Source organism: Triturus cristatus, chromosome 2_2 (assembly GCF_964204655.1).
Source record: "Triturus cristatus chromosome 2_2, aTriCri1.1, whole genome shotgun sequence".
Classification (NCBI taxonomy): Eukaryota; Metazoa; Chordata; class Amphibia; order Caudata; family Salamandridae; genus Triturus; species Triturus cristatus.
In genome coordinates this window covers 137817417-137841427 of record NC_140582.1, presented here as the reverse complement: position 1 = coordinate 137841427, position 24011 = coordinate 137817417, and the positions used below count along the sequence as shown (strand labels likewise).

Sequence of the window (24011 nt, the reverse complement as noted above, 5' to 3'; positions counted from 1 at the left end):
CCCTGAATATCGAGCCCACAATATCGTTGGGACCGAATATTGAGGACAAAATATTGAAAATCAAATATTGACAGGTAATTAAATCTAGATTTCCCATACCTGAATCCACATAGATGTACCTACACTGTACATATGTCTTCAAGGGAAGTAGATGTGGAGTTAGGAATAGTAAATCCATACTTCTCTATATGCACTTTCCATTTGACATTGTATCCCTTTATATTGTGTGCTCGACATTTTATACCACAATGTTGTTTGTGTTGATATTCAGTAGTAGTCATCCTCTGTGACCGTTCAGTGCCCTTACATGAGTCCTGTATACTTTCATTCAACTACATGTGAGGATACGTTTTCTGAAATAATTGGCTACCATCCTAGACTCTTCCTTAAAAAGTGCAAGATTTGTAATATTGAGAAGTACCTTTCCCATTTCCTACACTGTAACTCCAAAGAGTGTATATTGACTCGCCGGTCACACCAACTGCCACAGTATTTACACTTGTGAGAAGTCAATCCACGCAGGTAGAACTCTTGATTTGTTTTATAGGATTTTGACCAAAGTCAGGTATCCTTTCAAAATTGCCACAAACTATATTCAACCATGTATAACGTCTCCCTAAGACCTGACAAGCTGGATGACACTGCAGCAGCCATAGCTATAGTGTTTCAAGTTTTTTTGGTCAATGTCTTCAGCCCCAGTGCAGTTTCTGTAATTACCTTTCTTCCTTGGATAAAAGGAAAAGAACAGTGAAGTCTCAATGGGATTGTTAAACTACTGTAGGGGACAGACTCAGTTTCCTTTGACGCTTCCTGGATTGTTTTTAAATCCCAGGTCACAGTGCAAATGTTGTGTTTGGAAAATCAATCTATTCATATCTGATACTTCTTGTAAGAGGTTATGGTGAGGGTGTGAAAGTGCATCATGACCCACTTGATCTTAACCTTTCAGTTCACTGTGAAGCAGTACCCCATCACACACTCAACAAATAAGCAACTATATGTTACTACTAAGTATGGAGAGGGGTACCGACTCGTGAGAGGTGAAGCTACAAGTTGGTCAAGAAGCCCCTTCCTCTCTCAGAGGCACCTTTGACTAGCCTAGCTTAATAAAAAATACACCTCTTACAGGTTGAAACTTGCAACTGCTGGATCTAAGAAATAGATTCCAGGAATGGCTGGATGATGAAGCATGCCTCCTTCTAGTTAGATGAGGACTTTCTGTCCTGTTGACAGGACATTCCATGAAACTAAACATTTCAAACATTGAGGGTCTATGTCTGGGATATCAGATGTTTGGTTTGTTTTGGCCCATTTCTCCTGCCTTTTCTGTGTAAATTGTTTCAGCCATAGGCACTTTCGTGGCAGTGAGAGAGATGGATATTTACCTTAAAATGAACAATTCTGAATTTGATGATGTTCGTCTTTATTAGCGTTACCCATGTTATCCTACTACAACTGTGAAAAACGAATTGGCAATTAAATGGGCTTCAGAGTCTAAGTGTTACTAACTACACAACACCCCAATACATGTCGAAGATCTTTGATCTGATTGGTAAGTAAAGAACCCATCAGGTTTAGCATTTAGAAGAAAAGTGTCTGCCACTCTTTGACTCTTTTGTCATGTGGGCTAAACTGTTGTGCCATCACTTTAACAACAGAGGGGGTAGTTGTAAACTGCAGATGCCTTGTTTCCTCACTCTACTTCCAAGTTTTAGGGATGTATGCACAATAGCCATTATTTCAAAGTCATCTGCAAAATGTTCAGTTTAGAATTATTTGTATACCAACGATCAAGTTCCAGTATTAACATAATAAAAAAAATTCAACAAAATAGTGTGAAAGACACTGTCTCACAATATGAAATGTACTTAATCAAATGCAAATTGTACTTTAATGGATTTTTTCACAATTTAGCGTTTACAATTAGGTGCCCATTGGATTTCTGCTGTTCCTCTCTTAAAGATTATGTGGTTGAAATATTTATGACTTATTGGGAATGCCAATGATGAGCCACTCGACCGATGAAAACAAATTACACTTTGCCAATACAGTCAAGAATGCATCACGTGTCATGCATAGATCTGCTGCCTTGACTGGATGGACAGTGCGATGGGTGGGGGAGTGGGGTGGGGGGTGGTGTTATGTTTTTTTAAGGGAGGGGACTGCTTTGGTTCTGCATGTCTCTTTTGTAGTCTGTATACGATACTTCATGAGAAAAATGTCAAAACTGGTATGTTGTCTTTTGATATGGTTGAAGTCTCTGGGTCACAGAGCTTCGCTGGATGTGTCTTTGACGAATAAAATTTGTTTACAAAAAAAAGAATGCATCAAGTGGTAAGTTTGAACTCAATATATATTAAATGTTCTCTCATCATCAAAGATGTTGAGTGCTGAGAAATGGCATGCCAACAGATATTTAAAAGCCTAGTTAGCAGCAGCGAATTTTACAAAGACTCTTGTGATATTAAGTCCACTCCTATGAACAGTTCTTACAGAATACATAAACTGGGCAGCTGCGTTAGGGTTAGAGGCATTAGATAAATAATTCAGTCTATAGATCCTATCATATTGAAGCAGAACTTTCACACTTACGGCGTAATTGTAAACTTAAGTCTGTTGCTAACCCTTCTAGCCACATAGTTACATTATAACCCTGAGAGGTCCGGAAGTAGAAAACCAAAATCCATGGGGTCAAATCTACGCACAGAGAAGGGAAAAGTAGATTGTTCCCATTGAAAATGTACTCTTAAACCAATTTATTCGAGCTAGCTGAGATAATAACGTAATGAACAGAGACAAAAAAAAATCCAAGACAGTCTATCAATTTAATTTGTAGGTTTAAATGGTGTTGTAGAGACTATTTTGCCATAAAACTTGATAATTTTTAAAATCAGTTCAATTAAATGACTTGAAATTTAGCTCTTTAAATACCACTGCCAAATTGATCCTACGGATGTACAGCATAGAGCAGGTTGAACATTAAGCAACAGCCTTAGAGAACCCTTCTTTTTTATTACAGGCAATATTACCAGGCACCAGCCTGAACATTAAATTCATCAATGAAACCAAAAAAGATAATTATAACACAGAACATATTAACAGTCATTAACAGAAAATAGCCTATTCTTTGTTGATCTCAGAGTATTTTCATGCCCTGGAGCCACAACCCGTGCATACCCTCACATGAAAAGAATTCTACTGTAGTGGAACTTTCTCCAGCTAAGCCCAATATTACAGTGAATTACATATTAATACTGAGAGCAATAAAGCTTGTGAGGAAGTTGAAACATTTTCCCAAAAATGTACCACCTAATAATATGGACACGTACTTAAACTTCAACATAGAAATGCATAATAAAGAAAACGCTAAGGAATGTGCCATTATTAAAAGTGCAAAAGTGAAAAATGTTGCTTTAATTCTTCAGAAACTCTAATTTCTATTGTTCTCCTACTGCTAGACCGTACTAGCACTATCCTTTTATTCTTCTCTATCCCTTTAAGAAATGAATGCCCTTCATAAATAACGTTATAACTGAACTATAGAGCCTGACCCTTTAGTGAAATGTGCTGTTTCCTGCTAAATGTATTTCTCTTTTCCTCATACCATATGACTTCACTGCATTTAGACTGTTTTCCTTGCCACATGCTCATAATGAAAAGCGTATTAATGAAAAGAAAATGCTTGCTTCAGCTTACATTTCTTGATCTAACCAGGACATACCATAATTTACATGCTTCATTCCATAGAGCAGCTCATTGTTACACAATGGGATACTACACAGCTAATGGAATAGGCTTACAAAAGGTTCTCATGAGAATCTTTGTAGGTGTAACTTTTTGTAATTCGTTGTAGCACCCTCCGAATGATTAAATGCTGACATGGACGTTTACTGTGGGAATCGAGGACAAAGACGACAGACCATCAGATGATTTTTATCCATTGGATGATGATGACATATTCATCTGTTTTTGCAACATGTTTAGTGACTTTTCTAATAGTAAGTGTTCCTAGCTAGAGAGTCAAGACATTCTATGCACTCCTATCCAGCCATGCCCCATTGCAGTTTATTTTGCTAGCTCAATTTACCATAAGCTATTGCTGACCATGACATCCTTGATTCATCGTTATGCCAAGTGAGGAGACTTTCTCTCTATATGCTGATCATAGCTACTGCTGTGGTTCTCTCTCTCTTTTGCGGGTTTAGACAGTTGCTGCTGTAACCGTCTGGAGCTCGGCTGAGGCTCCAGAACTACCCTTTATGGGATGTTCGATCTCTTTCTTAGTTATCTGACTGAGGAACTCTTTATGGGTTCTGGTTAGAATAGGATAGGTCCTTTAGCTTAGAATATGGACTATATTCTGAATGGAACACACTGTTATTTTCTATGCTTGTTCTAACCAGTCTTATTTTGATTATTTCTGTAACTGATTTATTTGACTATTCCGAATAAAAAGGAACAAAATATTGACTAATTTCTTAAAGAGAAAATAAACTTTTGAAACTTTACCAAACCTCTCTTTATTGGCTCAACATCAAATGCAAATAATGATGACTTTGTTATGAAGTGCTCCATTCAAAAATGGTGGCAAAGAGTAATCGACCTAGAAAGGCATGGAACTTCCAGGTTCGCTAAGGAAATTTAAAGTTATGTCATTTGTGGAACCTTTTATAAGATTTCTTTGCTCGTAAATCCTTCACTCTCATCACATGAGGAGCGAAAACAGACAGCAAAATATGGCCAGAGCCAGAAAACATATCTGCATTAAAGCAACAGAAACAACACATTTTCAATGTAACCTTGTCAAATAAAACATCTGTTACAATGGGTCTAGTTGTCTCAAGCTGCACAACTAACCGATTATGAGCAGCTTGTTTCTGGTGCAACACAATCCTAAATCACTCTGTGTCTATTTTGTTGCATGAGTTATTAGTGCTTTACACCTCCAGGCACTGTATGTGTTTCTTTCAGGTGTTAGTGTGAAACAAGTGTACATTCTTAGTAACTGCTTCCTAAAAAATCTCTCAGACCTTAGTTAAGAAAACATGATTCCTTACAGGCCTCTTTAGTGGTAGAAGCATTGACTGTGTTTGTTAGTCAAAATATTTGTGAAAAAATCTATAGAACATAAATATATAAAATTTAAGGCTCTTGTTTTTCTTTTTTGACTTCTTAAAGAGTAAATCTTTTGACGGTAGGCAGGAAAAAATCTGAGGTTTTATTATGATTTTTTTCTTTAACTCGTCAAACTATATAGAGGAGGGGTGAAGGCAGGCAAAAATAGCACTGGAAGCCATGTGCAAGAAGCACATAGGGTGGAAAATACATCCTAGAATTATTGTTCAAGATTGACCGGAGGAGATGGAGGGGAATCACAAGCGGACTTCAGTACTTAAAAATGAAAATTTCCTCCAAAAATGTAAAAATCATAAATTTTATTTCCTTAACATGTTGCCATTTTAAATTGACATATTGATGTTTTCACATAGATTGTGTTATTTCATGAAATATGTATCAAAGCAGACGGTCTTAATATTTCCATTAAATGAAAAAGATATTTGTTACAATATACCAGACTGTAACTGATAATTTGGATACTTATTGGCCGTTGAATTTAATTGCCAGTGAGGTCAATTTTCTTTGGTAGGCTATTGCAACATTGTGGTTAGCCGTATTTCAGGTATCTAACTGCTGTACTCAATATTGTTCCTTTAACCTCTTCCCCGCTCATGACGGAACCACTCCGTCATGAGCCACGGGTGCCGTGTGCTCATGACGGAGTGGTTCCGTCATGCCGCGGCCGTTGGCGGCCGCTCCTCCCATGCGGCGCTAATTCCCCGCCTGTGCGGGCGATTAGCGCCGTGGGCGGAGTCATGACGGAACCACTCCGTCATGAGCACAGCTCAACCGTGACTCATGACGGAGTGGCTCCGTCATGAGCACAGCCCCACCGCGCTGCCCCCAAACCCCCCCCCAGTGCTGCGGCGGAATTCCTGCCGCAGCCAAGGGGTTAAAGACTTGCATGTATTGAGGTCTAAAGCAGGAACCAGGGTTTCAGAGAGTTCTATAACACAGCAATGTAAAACAGCACCCACTGCAGTGCAAACACTCGTACACCAGACAGTATCTCTGTGTACATACACATCAATAATTCATCTATGTGTAAAAGCAGGCAGAAATACCCACACAAAGCATGGAGTCACCCTTACAGAAGTGGGCGAGCCAACAAATTAACAGGGAGAGCCAAGCCAGGGCAAGGCCAAAAATCTGGTTTGGTTCTTAGAGCCTGTGCATGAGCAGATCCCTGAAATTGTTTGCTATGTAAATCATGCAACAAACATCACTTAGAATATGATAGTTTCTTCTAAATACAAAAAAGTGTATTTCATCTGGAAGTTTCAACATTAATATGTCACATTATAGCACTCCACTGAGAAGTACATGTTGAAAGTGATAGTTTTAAAACATGAACCATTAGTGAACCAAGCAGCAAGAGAGTTGTCATGTAAACCCTGTAAGTGGTTCAGATTATTATAGAGCAACATTATAGTCTATTAAATTAAATACAATAGATTTGTGTACGGCTGGTATTCTGAACTCACATATTTGAAAGTGCTTTAATATGTAACAGTGAAGAAAAAGTAGTTCTGGTGAAAGAAAATATTTTCCTAAGACCACACAAGTTAAGTAAGGAAGCTGGTATTTATTCAGGTTTCCAGGTTTCACTTTGTACAAATCAGCCACAACACGAGTATGATTTCATTTTTTAAGTTGACCCTCTGCTTTTACCTCTTTGTACATTTTTCTGAAGTTTTAAATAGAACAAACATCATGCAAAGTTATTGGAGCGCATTATATGAGCACCATTTATATTACAAAAGGCCACATTCATTTTTGAGGCATGGGGAGGTAAAGTGATGTGCTTAGAATAAAAGGCTGTTGAGCTAACGCCACGACTCAAACCTGGTTGCCCAGTTTCAAAGTCATGGGGAGGGGGTGACAGGCAAATGCCACATCAAAGCTTTGCTCATTTGCTCAGGATCGAGCCTAGATGGAATTGTCAGTGACACATTTACACCCATTGTGTGTGTATGGGGTTTTACAGTGTGTCACTCTAGTGAGGTATCAACATCGACCAACCAGTTTCCACATAACTGTGCCCCAACTTGGGTGCAAAAATAGTATTAGAGCAGGATCTCCTCTTGAGGGAGCTGGTCATTGGAGAATATGGTGGTACTCTTCAAAGTGTGGGAGGTTTAAGGTTATTGGCAAGTGTAGCATCCAAACCCATGACAGAGCCCTTGGCTGTTATTTGGACTACAATGGAGCCGTTCCACAAACTGCTAGGCAGGCAAGGCACCCAACTCAAGCCAACAGCCTTCAATACTTCAGCGAGACACTGAAGCAACAGCAACAGCGCCTATGACAAATTCCCATTCTTCAACAAGCATATTTCATTTTCCTCTCTGCATAGTGTGGGATAACGTGTTAAGTGAACAGAGCGTGCCAGTTTTAAGCTGTTCTCTGTCCACAGGGTGTGTACATCTGTCATGATGCTACCCCTTACAAGAGTCCTTTGTTCCTCCCTGGTAAGAGGGAACATGCTTAATGACCCCTAGCGATTGTTTTAACATTCCACCCTTGGGCCCAATAAAATTAAGCACTCTATTTGTAACACTTTACGAGGATTGTCTGTGGTCAAAGACATGACCTCACTTCCGGCATGCTGCCTGCCATTTATGAAAGGCATTCATGCCTCAATTTGGGGGTTCTGAACCCTTTTAGCACTTCGTCCTTCACTACAAACCTTCACTGAACTGCTGGGTAAAAGAGTAACATATGCATTGTACTCATGTGTTTTTTTTGTATGCCTTCTGTCAAAGCAGTGCCAAAAATACAACTAAGAACCCTTCTCAATAGGGCTCAGACACGGTGAAAGAGAACATCTCATTGCAGTAGAGCAACAATTTCCCTTAAAAAAAAACTCTCCTAGATGGTGAGGAAAAGCCTTGAATGAAGACAAAAAAAGACCTGCGCAAAGAAATAGAAGAATGGGAAACCTTGAGAAACACTCTATATTTCATCACCATGCATACACAATTATATACACACTCTTTCTTTTAGCATATTGAGATGTTTCCATCAGGTGTGAGGGTTCATGTATTAGCATGAAGTATTTAGTGAATGGCTTAATAGAGCAATGTGCTTGTGGGCAGGTAGCTTTGCTGTAGCGTTTGTTATGTAAAATATTATGTAGGCCCTGTGAAAGCGGAGGGGGTAAATAAATTTACCCAAGCGGATTACTTGCATCCTCCCTTTTTCTCTTTCGTTGTCAGCAGGCAGGGTAGGTTTCGCAGGTTAACGAAGGACGTACATTATAAGGCAAGTGTGTTTGGTCCTCAATGTTGATAATTTGTTTTAGTAAGTCATTTCTGAAATTGATGCAAATCAATGACCTAAACTTCACGATCTATGAGCCACAGCAATGCATCTACTTGTTATCACAGATGTCAACTTTGACCAAAAATGTCAATAACTCATCTGATCTGATCAGTAAGAAAAATGCACATCAAACTACGGCCTCTATTTGCTCAAATGCGCCCCACACTTCCTCTCTACTTTTCAGCAGCCACTAGCATTGAAAATCAGCTTCAACTCAAGCCGTGGTCAGGAGCATAGGTGACAGATGTAGTGGTTATAGTGCATTGCATATGTGGATTGTCAAACTCGGGGGTCTGGATCCTGGTATGGTTAGAAGAAGGTGTGATTGGTTTTGTTTGGCGGGGGATCTTAGTAACACTGAAGGTAGAAGTTGTGGGGTCACCACTGAATAGAGTTTGGTTTAGTACAGGAAAATAGGGTAATGGAATTGAATTGAGAGAAACTCTGACTTTTAAGTGGGTCCACAGTTAAAAATTGGGAGCGCTTGAAGTAGCGATGCAGGCAATCTCAGGTGTGGTCCATAGGCTTAAATGCAACCTTCTTTTAAGGTCGCATCCAAAGAGCTTAAAGAATGGCGAAACATAAAAAGATCTCTATGAAAGACCTTAAGGAATGCTGAAACATAATGAGATCACTATGAATTCATTACATTACTACTCAATAGTGCTTAATTTGCAGATGGTGGCACCAGCACTCATTTTGGCGACCAGGGCTTGTTTTTCATCATCAAAGTTTGTTCCAGAGTTACGAGATAGATATGTATTGGCATTGCCCCCTTAAGAAAATCTTTGGGCCTTTGCACATTTTATTTTACAAATTCTGATATGCACACTTTAATTAGCAATGATTGCAATGGAAAATAATTTACGAATTATTCAAATAACACAAAATGCACTTCTGAGTGGTAAGGGTAAACAACAAGTTGCTAGATGAAGTGCACAATGAAACTATCTGCCACGGATCGCCTACGAAGTTTAACTTTAATAACAAATCCTAAAAAACCTGTGTTAACTTGTGCACGTATACAGGTTGGTTTCAAAACAGACCAGGTAATGGCACATATTTTTACTTTTTAGTTATATAATGAACAACAATCATGCTGTGTTCTAATGTGGTAAATTCCCCATGGGATTGAGACCTCTACTTACTTGTTTAAGCTTCTAAACATATACTTCTGATCTCTAAATCTGATTTTTGACAAAGCAATCCTCTTTTATGAAACGCTCATCTGAAACTACCACGGAACGTGACGAAAGCACAGCAAAATCTTCTTAAAGCATTGGCACTTCTCAGCGTCTTAATTGTGCTACTGTTCACAGAGCCAGCAAAATGTTCTCCACATAGCACTCGAACAGAACAAAGCGGTACTCATTCAATCATCAAGTCTCTATTCCTACGCAGAACCAAATCTCTAACACCATGCGCACGCCAGAACCACGGATAAGTGGAAATCACTTTCCCCGTCACTCAATAGCTCTGGCCCCAATCTATGGTCCTCATTATGAGTGGACTCATCAATTTATTCTGAGGTGTGGTAACTTCTGTCAGAAGAATGAGTCTTGTGATAAACAGAGAGGTCAAACCTGCTGGTATTTATCAGGGAAAAATTGACCAGTATTCTTAAAGTTAGTCTCCAAAAACTTGTACTAGGTGACTAATATTGTAACCGATAAAAACCGAACACCGTTTTTTTTCGGATGTGATTGTTAATGATCTCATAGTGACTCATAATGAGGGCCTAGGTATTCCTCTGCTCACCATTTAATAATCAAAACTTTTCTGTCCCATCCCAGTGGATATCACCAGTTCTAAAAGACCAACACTCTCACCCTCCACTATTTAAATGTTAAAAGTCTTACAGCACTAAACTGGTTTCTTCGCCGCATAATTTATGAGTCTCGTTATATCAAACCTTCCACAGGCCCATGCAGTTCCCTCTTAGGGAGAAGCCGCACACTTTCTGCACTCTAAAACCCTTTCTCAAAACCAGGACACGTGTTAACAGCACACAGTGTGCCTACACCCTCTGAATAGCTGACCATCTTCAAGGACTAAACAACTATGTCCTAGCACAACATTTCCCACATAAAAAACTATTGTGTCATAACCCACAAAAGAACTACCCAGCATGGCAGATTGATTTTTCAATTCATGGTCATTAAGTCCCTCTGCTGACCACATTGATACTTAAATTCCTCCGTACCTGTTCTCGTACACCAAAACTGACCTGCATACGACTCAATACCGACACCCTCCAGTGAACCAAACCTCTGCCCACATCTGAAAATCTCCATAATACTAACCTAGTTTCAATTAAGGAAAATGTAGAACGGTGACCTGCCTGAGTCACTGCTCTCACATTCAGATTGAGAAAACAAACATCAAAATAAGGCCAGAAAGAAGCTAATTTTGTTGTGAACGTGTCTGTGTGTCGATTTTGTTCACCAGTCTGCGCGGGTGTCTACAGTGAGGCATACGTCTCCATAAATTATCTCATGATTTATTATGTATGGTTATGTATGTGTTTTAACACATCTGTCTGCCTCATTTTTACCTTACTGTCACGAATGAAGCTGTCAGTCTTGATGTGAGAAGCTCTTGGATAGCCGCCTGTTTTTTTCAAATAGCTCAAAACATTAACGGACACCATATGACTATTCTTTTTATACTTCCCATATTAATTTCTGTCTGTAAATTTACTGGAAAACAGATTGTGAATGTAAAAACACATTGACAAATATATGCCCATGTCTAATCATCAGTGGTTAAAATTAAAGAACAATAGTGCTGGAAGGGATACAGCGGATCGCCCTCACCACTCCCACATGACCTTATGGTGCAGAAATCCCTGACACTCTAATATACTCATTTCAATAGAAGGGTGTTGCTGGAAGTTGTACAGTGGTGTTGTTTGTATGAACTGTTACAGTGGTTGGGTTGTTTTTAAGCCTCACTTGGCAGCACAGCTATCTGCAAGACATATGCTTACCAAGTCTCTAAGATGTACAGCGAGCATGTTTGCCTCATTCTGAGGAGTATACTTCTCTCATTTTATGCTATTGGCAGCTTGGTATATCCTTTCATCCTACAAAAAGTGCTTTCATTGGACTATATGAGGAATTATTTGACATCTGAAAAATACAATAAATCATCACACTGTTTTTCACATTCAATACTATATCTCCCATATGCATTTAACATCAAAAGCAATCGATTCTTTGATGTTTTTTTAGTATTGGCAAAGCAAATAGGTCTAGCTGTAATCTGTATAACTCATGTATGCATGCAATGCATGTAAACAGGATTTGTGAATATCTATGTTAACATGCCATGGCAAATTAATGCCAGACCTATTGGTCTTGCCAATGCTTATTTTTTCCCCTACTCCTAACCTGGTTTATTTGCGTTTCATTTTCAAATAATGCGTGTCAACACTAGATAGCTAGATAGCTAGATAGATAGATAGATAGATAGATAGATAGATAGATAGATAGATAGATAGATAGATAGATAGATAGATAGATAGATAGATAGATAGATAGATAGATAGATAGATAGATAGATAGATAGATAGATAGATAGATAGATAGATAGATAGATATGTGTGTGTTATTTTGTCTTGTCACGATAATCACCTTTTTAAATGAAAGGTTTGATCCTTAAATGTGTTTTTATACTTTCAGTAAATGTTATGAAGTTTATCAATTACAAAGGTTTTAAGTTGTTTGTTCACTAAGCCGAACATGATATTATTATGGTGAATGTATCAATAAACTGAAAAGTGCACACATTAGGTGGTTCTTCTTTAATTGCCACACCTATAGATAACACACAAAGTTGCACTTTGTACTTTTTGCTTTTGAATCCATTGTGTATGTCCTATGTTGATATTTTTCCATCCAGCGCACCAACATCCTACACAGAAACTTCGGGATTTGAAGTCTGTTGAGATAAAATGGAGCAAGATGATCGATACACATCCAACTTAAGTTTGGGATTTTCCCCTCAACTCGTTTTACCTACTATTGGGGATAACAAAACATCTTTGACGGGTAATGTTTCATGTTGTTTGTGTGAAGGCAGTACTTGCTCCAAACACCTTTTACCGGCGTATTATGTTCTGGGGTGCTAATGTGTGATAAGAACATTTGTGCACATTTGCCGAGTGGAATATTGCTGTGGTTGTGATATGTTCTCTTTTTTGTGGTACTCTGTTTTTGTGATACATTGGTGCAGTGAAATTATTCTTGTGTTGTACTGCAGTTGCTGTGCTGCGCTCTGTTGGACTATTGTGATTGTAAAAGCCCATTTTGTAATTCTGATATTATGTTGCTTTGTGCGTGTTACTGTGTTCTTTTTTTGTTTACTTTAGGTATGTCAACAAATGTTGCTACATTTCAATGCAAAAGCAGCACATGCCTTGAGCGTTCGGACACAAGCCACCATATAAAACTGTCTCAGGTGCAGGGCCGGACTGGCTGCAGCGGGCACTGGGCTTTTCCCCGGTGGGCCGCCAGGGCTGGGCCAGTTTTGGGCCCCTGGGGGGCCGATTTTGATACAGGGCCGTTTTTGCAGCATAGCTGCAATATCGGTCGCTGTAACTAAATCGGCCGAAGCCGGCCCTGGCAAAGAGCTCGGCGGCACCCCCAAGCCCCCAGGGGCCGGCCGAGCAATTTGCCAGTGCCGGTTTTGGTTCCAAGTTCGGCCCTGCTCAGGTGGTAAAATAGTGCTGCTCCAACTCAAATACTACTTAAGACACCAGTCAGCCAACAACTCTGGCAGAGGCCTACTCGACTCAAATTGTAGAAAAGGTGTTTTGTTTTAGAAGAACGTACATTTGTATACGACCTCAACTTTTACTCATTCAAGAAACTGCTATTGTCTCTTAGACACACCGTCATTTATTTCCCAAAAGGCTTAGCTACCAACTGCCTATTTAAGTAATGCTATTTCTCAAATATACAAACTCTAAACTTGTGTTGAAATCGCACAAACAGTCCACACATCTTCCTTTTTTCATCCAGTGTTGAATATATAAAAGGATAGTTTATCTGATGGCCGCCTTGAAGACCAGAAATGAGGACATACAACAATACAAACGCATAGAATAAAAAATCAAAAATCACGTGAAATTCCACTGTGCTGAGAGTTCAGGTTTCACCCTCTGTACTACAAAGGATTCATTAAATGTGTCTAGCTTTTCAAAGACCCATTTTTACACAACAGCTTACTGAATCCATTCTGTAAACCTGCTTTAGCGGGTCATCTACAGCCTGGTTTCATTGTGTAGAACAAAAACTGTGACAATGACAGGAACTGACAGGCTCTGCCGCATTGTAGTCACAGGTAACGTTATAGCATGGAATGTCATGTACCTCACAACAGGGCCACGGCTGCTAAAAGGTTTACTTTCGCTTTATCTATGGCCGGGGGCATTTCTCCAAGAACTCTTCAGAACACAAGCAAATATACTGATAATACTGATGTACATTTCTGACAGAACTAGTGAGGTGAAATGTACACATGTCGATGTTCCGTCAGGTGGGAAGAATTACTACAACAGCACCCAGGGCTTAAATGCTAAGGCGGAGATGAGGGTTACTGGCAGGATGAGCAGTCGCCTTTGACACAGGAGAAACTTTGTTCGATCCCTGGTGTTGGCTTAATATCCTTTAATTGGGGGCACAATCCCTTAATCTTCCTATGCCTTAAAAAATTAGCATCTGAAGTATCTTGGAATCAGGTACTATATAAAAGACCTCTGATTCCCTTGGGTTAAGTTCGCAGTACTTACAACTGCCAATAATAAATCAAAATATAAGGTAACTTTACAAGAGACATGTTGATGTCTACGGTTTTCATAAACTAGTTACGTTCCATATAGTTCTCGTAAATACGTATTCTGATGTGTCTAAATGCATGTGAACCATAGATTTCTACCTGTAGGCCAAATTGAGATCTGCCAGATTTTCAGCAAGCAGGAAGTCTGCCGTTTTATATTTAGGTTTGGGGTAGATGGTCTCCTTACATGTTTTTTTTTTATTTACATGGAAAACATTCTGATATGTAGAGAAACTCAACACCTCAGAAAATATGGGGTACTTGAGTCTGATTCATTCCCAAATAGCACTCTTAATCCAGACTTTTCTTAACATTGACATTATATGCCCAAATGGGGTGTTACCCCCATTGGGAATGTCTGTGAATGCCCAGAAAGTTACAACTTTGTGCAATTCATCACGTTCCCAGTGGCCACCTCGCTGGCTCATCTTTGGGAATCACCATGCTTCCGACACCAACTCTAAATGCATAACTAAGGAAGATCCACCACACTGGAGGATTTCCACTGGTGGAGGTATATTCCACCTGCGGGCATACATGCACACATGCAGATCATGTTTCAATCAACCAAAAATTCTCCTTTTGTGCTCCCAGATGACACATTTTACGCACCTGGTTGGAATTTATTTGTGCAAATGTTTTGTGAATCAGTCCAGTATCTGTTTGCGCAAGAAGCAAGAAGGTGACACAACCACGACTTTAATCAGAAGCAAGGAAGGACTAAGAGTAAAAAAGCTTGTGTCTTCCCTCAAGGCACTCCACTTTCGAAAAAATGTCCTTTATTCATAACACCCATGAAAAACCACCAGATTAGCAAAGAAAAGCAGTCCTTATCAGTTTCACAGCACATTGTCTCAAAATGGTCCAAGTAAAATTTGGCACAAAGCCGCATGGCTCTGATATACGCCTCATCACTTCTCATCATTACTCTAAACTTGAAAAGATTAAGCATGATACTGGAAAGAAACAGAACAGAGCCTTCTAAAAAAAATATAAATTTGGTACCTTCTACAGAATTCTTAAATTGTCTTGGCCTATTAAAAGGCTTACACAATGGATATTAACTATTATTTTCCTAGATTACTGTGCTTCATGAGTTCAGTAAAAATGTGGAGCGGCCTTTATGCAGTCATGGGCAGAGGGTATGTATGTCTGCGTTTTGTTGACAATGTAGAAAGGACTGCTTTTGATTGCCTTGTTACCAATCTGCCACTGGGCAAAGCTCTAGCCTCTTTTTTATTCCTCTTTGGTTCAACTCAAGCCCATATTTACAGGGTGTTCAATTCAAATTAATTAACGCCCCAAAGTGAGAGAATTATTCACGCACAAAGAAGTTTATACAATGCAAAAAATCTTATACTTGCAACTTGGCAGTGGTTCACTTCAAGGCGTTCTCGCCTGCCATAATGAGATTCTGTTGCAGTAGTTCTGCCGTCGTTATTTCTAACAAATTTTAATCTGAGACACACTTCCTATCAAGGGTCTTGTTCTACAGTCAAGATGGCTGATTTCAGCCATTTTTTTAAATTGTCAATGTCTGTAGAGGCTCACTCCGCATATATATATATTTTTTTTAAAGTGGTTAGTATTGGAAAATAATCGTGCTATTGGTAAAACAGAATGCCAGAGCTAGAATAAGTGACAGATAATGTCGCACAGCCTCGAAAAGATCCTTGTTTTTCACAATAAGCTCAAAATCCATCATGTTATCCAATAAGAGCATAAAACAATCACTGGAAAAGCCAATAGGTTTTGTCTTTTGGTTTTGCTAATGCAGACAAATTGGCTTTGCCAATGCTTTTTGCGGATGCTGTTGAGCTTCAGAAAAAGAAAAAACAAGATGGTGGTTTGATGATGCTGAACAGCACCGGCAAAAAAAAAAAGTGTGATGATGTTTAAGCTTGCAAGATATGCCTCTTGGTGCTGCGGCTGCCCTGTGTGATGTTTCTGAGCACATGCATAACCACACATGCATGCATATGGCATGATGTGGCTGCCATTTTTTTTTATTGATTCTTCCAAGATTATGGATCTTTGAGTGGTGAATAAGAACAATAGCTTAAATATGTGCCAATGTTTTTAAAAAGAGTGGCCTGGCAACATATTGAAGCTGCCAGGCACTCTAAAAATTAAAAATAAACAAATTTAAAAAATACTAATGGAAGTGGCAGGGTTGCAAAGGTGTGGCAGACTGGGCTGGGTGGGAAGTCAACGCCTCTGAGCCATAGCATTAGCATGTAACAAGATAGGGGAGCAATGGAGGAGGTGGGGCAGATGAATTTAAAAGATATAACAACAATGCAACGTGGGGGAGGGGAGCAATGGTAAAGCGGGGAGGGCAACATGGAGAGCATGGGTCTGGAAAATGAAGGGGAAGCACCACAAGGGGAGAGCGCATGAAAACACGTGCACTCCCATGGAGTGCTAGAGGTAGACAAAAAAGTAGTTCACTGAGCTTGAGCAGTGGCAGGATACAAGTCGCCCAATCAAAAGAATAGTAAATACAGCTATGTTCCAGTAGAGGCACAAACACAAAAAGAGTAAGGAAAGCCACTGGATAAGATGTACCCAATGGGATAGACAAGAAAGTGAACCAATGGTAAACAATACGTTGACCCGAAGCATAGTGTAGGTAATTGCATTGTCCACAGTAGGCCTTCTACAACCCACAGCTAAAAGGCGTCTGTAGGCGAGACCTAAAAACAGTCCAACTCCACTTCCGCCTCCTTTACCACCCCTTACTCAAAGCGTGACCTTACCCCACAACCTGACTGAACACTCTAGTAACCTTCAAGACACAGATTCAACCCAAAAAACTTCTATTTGTCCCATTGAAAGTGACAAGTTCATCTTCCGCATACAGGCATGTTACAAAGATTCAGAACGCTTACGTATACTCATGCCATGCCACACCACTGCTCTTCTGTACACATCTCTGCATTCATTCATTGACTCTAGGCTCTTGATGCTGCAGATGCAATGGCCCTGAGGTTGTGAGGGACCAACTGCACCCCATTTATGGCTATCTTTTACTACTTGACCTGGAGGCAGGGCATTGTATTTGCTTGCACTGGAGCCCATGGCAACTTTGGAACTCCACCAGCCAACTTTACCTTATTATCTGAGGGGGATGTCAAAGAGGCCACCTAGTGGGTGACGTCACAGTAGGTTTTACAGACCAGACTCATAAAACAAAGGGGCATTCCGGTACCATTATTGTTGTTCATTGTTGAGGATGTAAGATTGGGTAAGAGGACACGTTTTTTTTTTCTTTTCAACGGATGCCCCTGTTAAATCTACGGGCAGCGTCATATTTTCGTTTGATAATAAATGTTAAAATCAGCGTGTGTGAGCCAATCCACACATACCTTGGAGAACGGTGTAAATGTCTACAATCCAGTTTATGCGGGTTGAACACTGTGGCTTTCTTTGTTTCCCTCCTATTTTATTTTTAAATGCACGCATAACCTAGCAACAGCTGCTGCCAACAGCTTGCACAGTGCCCCCCTTGGCTGCTCTGCACTTCGAGGACCCTTGGCCATGCGGGGTGCCCCTACCCCCTCAATCCCCTGCACACCAAGACACTTGGCGCTATCTGGGGCTCTGAGAGGGTGACAGCGGCGCGCAGACTGTCGGCCTGTCTGGGGCCAGCACAGTGACAGGAATGTCCTGGGAAGGCCTGGGAGGCGCGAGCCAGGCCTCGTGTGTCAGAGGGGTCGGAAACCGGATCCTCCTTGGCTTCCGCGCCCTGGCTGGCTGCAGGTGCAACCCAACCCCGGCCAAGCCCCCGCAGGACTCCCTCCCGGAGAACCACAAGGCCGCTGCCTCGCCTCAATTAGCGCGTCAGACTCCGAGGTAGGTTAGGGGGTGTGTTGAGGACATTGTCGCTTGTTGCGAGGGGGTGGGGTGCGTGCTACCTGACGGCTTTCTAGAAGGAGCCCCCCCCCCCCCATCCACTCGTCTCTCTGCCCTCGACACACAGGAGGCGACCTCCTGCGCCGCTCCGCGCAGAAATCCATTATTCAGCAGAGGTCTCATTTAATAAATGTCTGCTCGGAGTCTCTAAACAAACTTCATTTCCGAGCACTGCTATCTGCGGCCCAGCGGGCTCCTCCCGCCAGATAAGATCACACATTTAATCAAGCGCTCCACGCGCGCAATAGAATGAAGGAAAATCGCAGCAAAAGTTTGCTTTTAAGCTGCCAAGCTAATGGATGAAAAAGCTCGGACACCCTCGGCATAGTAATGTCCGGGTTTCGCTCTTTTAAATTTGAGTGGAGGTGCTGTGTGTGTATGCGGGGGAGGGGGTGATTTACACAACTACTACGCACAAAACAACAAAACCCTCTCTAACAAGAACAAACACAATGTCTACCATGAGCGTATGCAGCCGAAAAGACAAAGGCTGTCTTGTGCACTCCAATTGTGGAGCGTGAATACTACAGGCACACAAATGAATACCATCAGTGAACTGCACGAATTTAACAATCAAGACACACATTAAACTCTCAATCATGAACTAATCAACACAAAGGTGGATGGGACTGCAGTGATGAAAACCAGGGCACTGCATTGACACCACGGGTCGGACTGGCCCATAGGGCAATTACGCAGTGACCGATGGGCTGACCTGACCCGTCGGGGAATTGACCATGTTTTGGCTGTTTGTGGGTCTGTTTTATGGACTTTCTGCGCTTGTTTTTATTTTGGTCCCTGGGCCTATTTCTGTCTCAGTCAGACACTGGTGATGCCCAACTTCTAACGTGCTAGAGATGGACTGGCGCTATGACATGTGCCAATGTCTTCGAGGAGCTGGAAACAACACACACCCGATGGATTTATTAAATTCAGTTTGCCAACGACAATTCAAAAATGGCATTTTACAATCCTCTAATGCAGGGCGGAGTGCACTGGGCCACAGACGCCGCTGCAAAACTCAGCACCATAAATAAACCCCGTGACCCCCTCTCCCCCCGGGACCCCCACCCATCCCTGCAAAGAAGTCTCCCTCCTGGGAGGATGACTGGGAGAGTTTGTCTCTTCTTTTTTCCCCCTTGGGCTGGCTTTTGAGAGGCCAACGAGGGCGGAGGGGGCTGACAGGGTCAGCTGTCAGTGGAATGCCTCTTAGTATTCAGATACTCACCCAAGCAGAACGCGGAGAAGAGAGAAAGAGAGAGAGAGAGAGAGGGGCGACGGATGGGGGCGGGGCTATCTCCCCTCGCTCTTCCGTGTTAAACCAACACACAAGGCCGAGCAGGCACTTGACACAGCACGAGAGGGGGGCCGTTTTCAGGGGACGCTTCTAGGCCCCTCTAATCGAGGTTTGGAGCTCTGTTTGCGTGTGTGACAACAGTATCTCATCTGTGTCCCCTCCCCACGACAAGAAGCGAGGCTCTAGACACCTGTGTTTACAACACAGGACGGGTGAAGCAACCACCCCTTCAAAACAGCTCTCAGCTCCCACCCTGGCTCGGGAGATGCTAATAAACGCTGCATACGTAGGACGCAGGGGTCGACGGGACCCTTGGTGAGCTCGGCCACGGTTTGTTGTCACCCAACAGAGATAAGAAACCACCACAGAGCCAACGACTGATTCACTTCACACTCACTCAGCTTTACATATCAAACAGAAGCAAGCAAACTACCACGTTGATGTGAATATTATTAGCCCATGGCTAACTATTAATGTTAACAAGCCCGTGCACTGCAGAGGAGCCTGGGTAAGCCACATAACGTCATCGCAAATGATGAGCGCGTGTGTAAACCCGCAATTATTTCACAGGCACAACAAGGCGACGAGCCCAGTGCTAAAGCCTCGCATCCGGACGGGCTATCGCGGGGGTTTGAACACAGCAAGCTGGCACCGAGCAGGGAAATGTAACCGCTGTCTGGCGCTGAGGAGGGAGCGGGGCCGCAGCCCGCACAATGGGCTCCCGGGCAACATCCAGCGAGCGCGCCGGGTGATCTGGGACAGTTTATTAGCGGGGCTAATGAGAGGTGGCCCACATCGCTCTTTTCAGGACCCGAGCACCCCGGGCGCATGTAACACATTTTACATTATGCGCAGTAAGTAAATACACGCATCACCAGAAATTACACCGTTGGGCCTCCCTCCCCCAGGCGGCCTCTCTCTCGCACACTCGCCGGATGAAGGCTGCTGAAGCAGCCAAACAATGTGACATTCTGACACACGAATCGACACTTTCTCATTTAGATTAGGGAGCACGTAATCTGACGTGTATGCCAGGTAGGCTTGGCCCCCACACACCGACACTAGTCCTCCCGTCATGCTCCTCACAAGTGATCTGATGGGACACGACTTTCTAGCCCTCCCTATCACGGTTCCTTAATGCGACACAAATCTCTCCAAATCTAATAAAGTGTTTTTCTCTCTCTGCTCTTTTTTCTCTCTTGTTGAATGCTGTAAGATTTCTCCATTCATCTGCACGAACAGGTGACTTCTGCCGAAAAAACACACAACGTGGGAAGCTTTATAGACACCAGAAGTGCTTCTGGCAGTGAACGGTGACAGCCAAACTCTCTCCAGCGCCGCAGGTCACATATCCGGGCTGGGAGCAGAAACCCAGTACCGGCTCTGTACCACATTAAAAGCAGGCGATTCGCACCTATGGCAGGCCCGAGAGCACATGATATGCGCAGCTTTAACCTATAGCCACTTTAAGGCGAGCTGGTGTAACGGATGTGCCAACTTGGCACCCAGATACTAAGAACCAGGCAAAAACAAGTACCAGAAACGGGTGCCCTCAGACCCCCCTGCCCCCCCTTAAGCGGGAATTCTGTTGTTGCCCTGGCATCAACTGCACATCAGAGCTCAGACACGTTCCTGCGACATGGCAGGTGAATCACTCTGCCAGCCCTTACAGGTGGGTACCACAACATAAACATGCACGAGAAACTGTGTGGATGGCACGCGCTGCCGTTTGTCAGCAAAGGGGTAGGAGCCATTCTTCAGCCAACACACACACACGCACACCAACTTCTCGTACTCACTCCAGAGACCGCAGGACGGTCCATTCATGTTTCTACCTTTGGGGTTCCTCACGAACAAATCACAAACAAAGGCGGCCGGTCTAAGCAGGAATTAGCGAATAACAACGCCACATGCTACTAAATTAGCGCGATTCCCATGCCAGCTCTTTAAAGCCCCCACTGGCGCCATTCTCTGAATGTGTGCAGACCTCACACCGTCACTAGAGGTGTGCAATGTCTCCGACCGGAGGAGACAGCGACGGAAGCATGCACCACCGTGTTGCTCTCTGCCATCAAGCGCCGAAGGCACATTGGAGCACAGTGCTGCAGCCACCACGGAGAGGGGGTGACAGTCGCACCAGACACGTCCAGCCAAGACCACAGTGCATGTGGCGGGTAATGCAGAGTAGAGACCCTCTGTCTGCAGCCATACACAATAGGAGGGTACACGCTGATGTGCCACAACCGCGGTAAAGTTACACCTGCCCCCCCCCCCCCCCCCAAAGTCTACAAATCACCTTTGGGAAACAAGATATCTGCTTGCCCTTTCTATGACTGCTCTTCAACCTCCGTCTCCAGACATTTTGCTGCATTTCTGACACCCCCCCTTCTGCTTTCCACCCCATTCCCCCAGCAACCACCCTACTGTTGTAAAGCAGCGAGAGGGTGTAAGCAGAACGAAAACCAACAAGCACGGCAGCCCCACATAAAACAGCGCTGCAAACTGAACATGGGGCTTCAAATTCTAAAGCCACACTGGAAGGGCGTGCACCCCCTGCCCTGCCAAGCCCAAAATGTCAAAAGGCTGTTGACAGGCAGAAGACATGGCCTCCCACTGCCTTTCTGGTGGCATTCTAGGGCGCGTATAATAACCATTTATAGGCGCCTTATTCCCCATCGCAAGATAGCATCTGCTTCCCTCCTAGTCCTACAAATGGAAAGGGGGAGCGCCCCCCCCCCCCCAGGTGTGGAGACATGACCGTTGAACACCTGGCATCCTCGAAATTTTACAAAATATATAACACCGGGGACGAAAATTCGTAGCAGAATGAAGTCCATCAGCAAGGAAACCAGGGTGTGTTTTAGAGGGCGAGGGTAGGGAGAGTTGTGGAATGTCACAGCACGGTGGGGCAGCACACGGTGCAGCGGGGTAGATGGCAGCGCAGCCACAGTGCATTGCTCCGCTCTCCCCGGCCGGTGCACCTGTGTTGTCAATGAATGGGGAACAGACCGAGCATCTGCCCTGCACGGGGGTGTGAGCGCGGACCCAGGCAGAAAGCGGGGCTCTGCCGCCCACAGCTGCCCCTACTGCTCACGACACCCACGAGGGCCCCCATCTCCATCCATGGCAGCGGGAGCAGCTGGCCGAGGCGCACACAACCCCCGGATCCGCCTGCCCGGGGGCCGCGCCGAGGGAGCTGCCCCGCCGCCGGGCGCTCTTGCATCATTACCTGCTCTCTGGGCATCCGCCGCCTCCTCCGATCCAGGTCCCCTCCACGGGGAGAAGCTCGGTCCCCGGCCGGTGGCACCCGAGCTCGGCTCCAGGAGAAACAACACGAGCCAGAATCCACAGCACCCGAGAAGCAAAAACCACCAAAAAGAGCTGGACCCCCTGATCCGGCAGAGACGCTCAGCAGCCAGCGCTAGCTCTGCGCCCGCAGCAGCATCCTCGGCTCGGGCGCCCCGGGGGCGGGGTGGGGGCGCGCTGCTGTCCGCCGCGGCTCATCCTCGCAGCATCCTCGGCGGCTGCAGCGGCACCTGCGGCTGGCTCCCGGGCTCTGCGCTGCCGCGATGCGCCCCCTTCGGCTCTCACAGGCTCCGGGCCATGGCTGCGCGGCTCGGCTGCTCCGGGGTGGGTGCTAGGCGCCAGGGCAGGTGCGGCGGAGCTGGAGACCGGGCAGGAGGCAGGAATGATGCGACCACAGGGGCAGAGCCGGAGCCGGGGCGCGCGTGCACGGAGGGCTGCGGACGGGGGCGCGCGCAGAGCAGAGCAGACCTGGCGCGCACTGGCACCCAAGGAGCGGGCACGCGCAGGAGGAGGAGGGCGAGGAGGGACCGGAGCTGCTGACGCAGGAGGAGGAGCCGTGCCAGCGCGCGCCCGATGAGAGGGGATGCGAGGCTTCAAGCTGAATGGGGCACGCTTCATCGCGGGGGCAATGGAGCCACCTGCTGTGCACTACCCCCCTTCCCATGGCTGTACCTACCGTGACCTGCATATGTAGACCCACTGCAAAAGGAAGACCGGTTTGCCACCAGTCTATGTTAGAGAATAGCGCCCTCTGTAGTTCCAGGGTTGCTTTATTTTATCAGACATAATTAATAAATAAAAAAAAAATGAAATTCAAAAACGGGTAGTATTCGCCTTCTACAAGACAGAACCACCCTTGTCCTATTTATGTGTGGGGACTATTGCTCTTTAAAATTGTGACAGCCCCAGTTTGTGTTACTATTACAACAATAATTAGTTGTCACACTTCCAAAACAACTAGACTAAGACAATGGGGGAAAATGAGCTCCTCGTTCAACGTATTCTACAAAACAACCCCTTATTCTCGTTTTAGAAGGTTGACCTTCTGATGGAAATTCCAATTGACCAACTACAAGTGGGCCTATTGGTTCAACTCATGGCACTTGGGTGTTTTATCAATGGGATGCCGTACATTATAAAAAGTAAACGAATATCACACCTGTTAAATTAAAATATCAACTGAAACCAGAGAAGGTACTCACAAGTTTGT

General features: G+C 43.8%; 1 protein-coding gene across 9 annotated transcripts in view; it reads right to left on the bottom strand.

The window, feature by feature from the left end:
• Positions 1-23478, bottom strand: part of ADGRL3 (adhesion G protein-coupled receptor L3) — a 1231414-nt gene extending 1207936 nt beyond the window's left edge. For 4 of the 9 annotated variants that reach the window (XM_085641126.1, XM_085641127.1, XM_085641133.1 and 1 more), the window contains exon 1: positions 22725-23476. The gene's annotated coding sequence lies outside the window, so the exon portion shown is untranslated. Of the gene's footprint in view, positions 1-22724 lie in introns of all 9 variants that reach the window. The other 5 variants (XM_085641130.1, XM_085641129.1, XM_085641132.1 and 2 more) reach the window with 4 other exon arrangements.
• Positions 23479-24011: the final 533 nt, after the last annotated feature.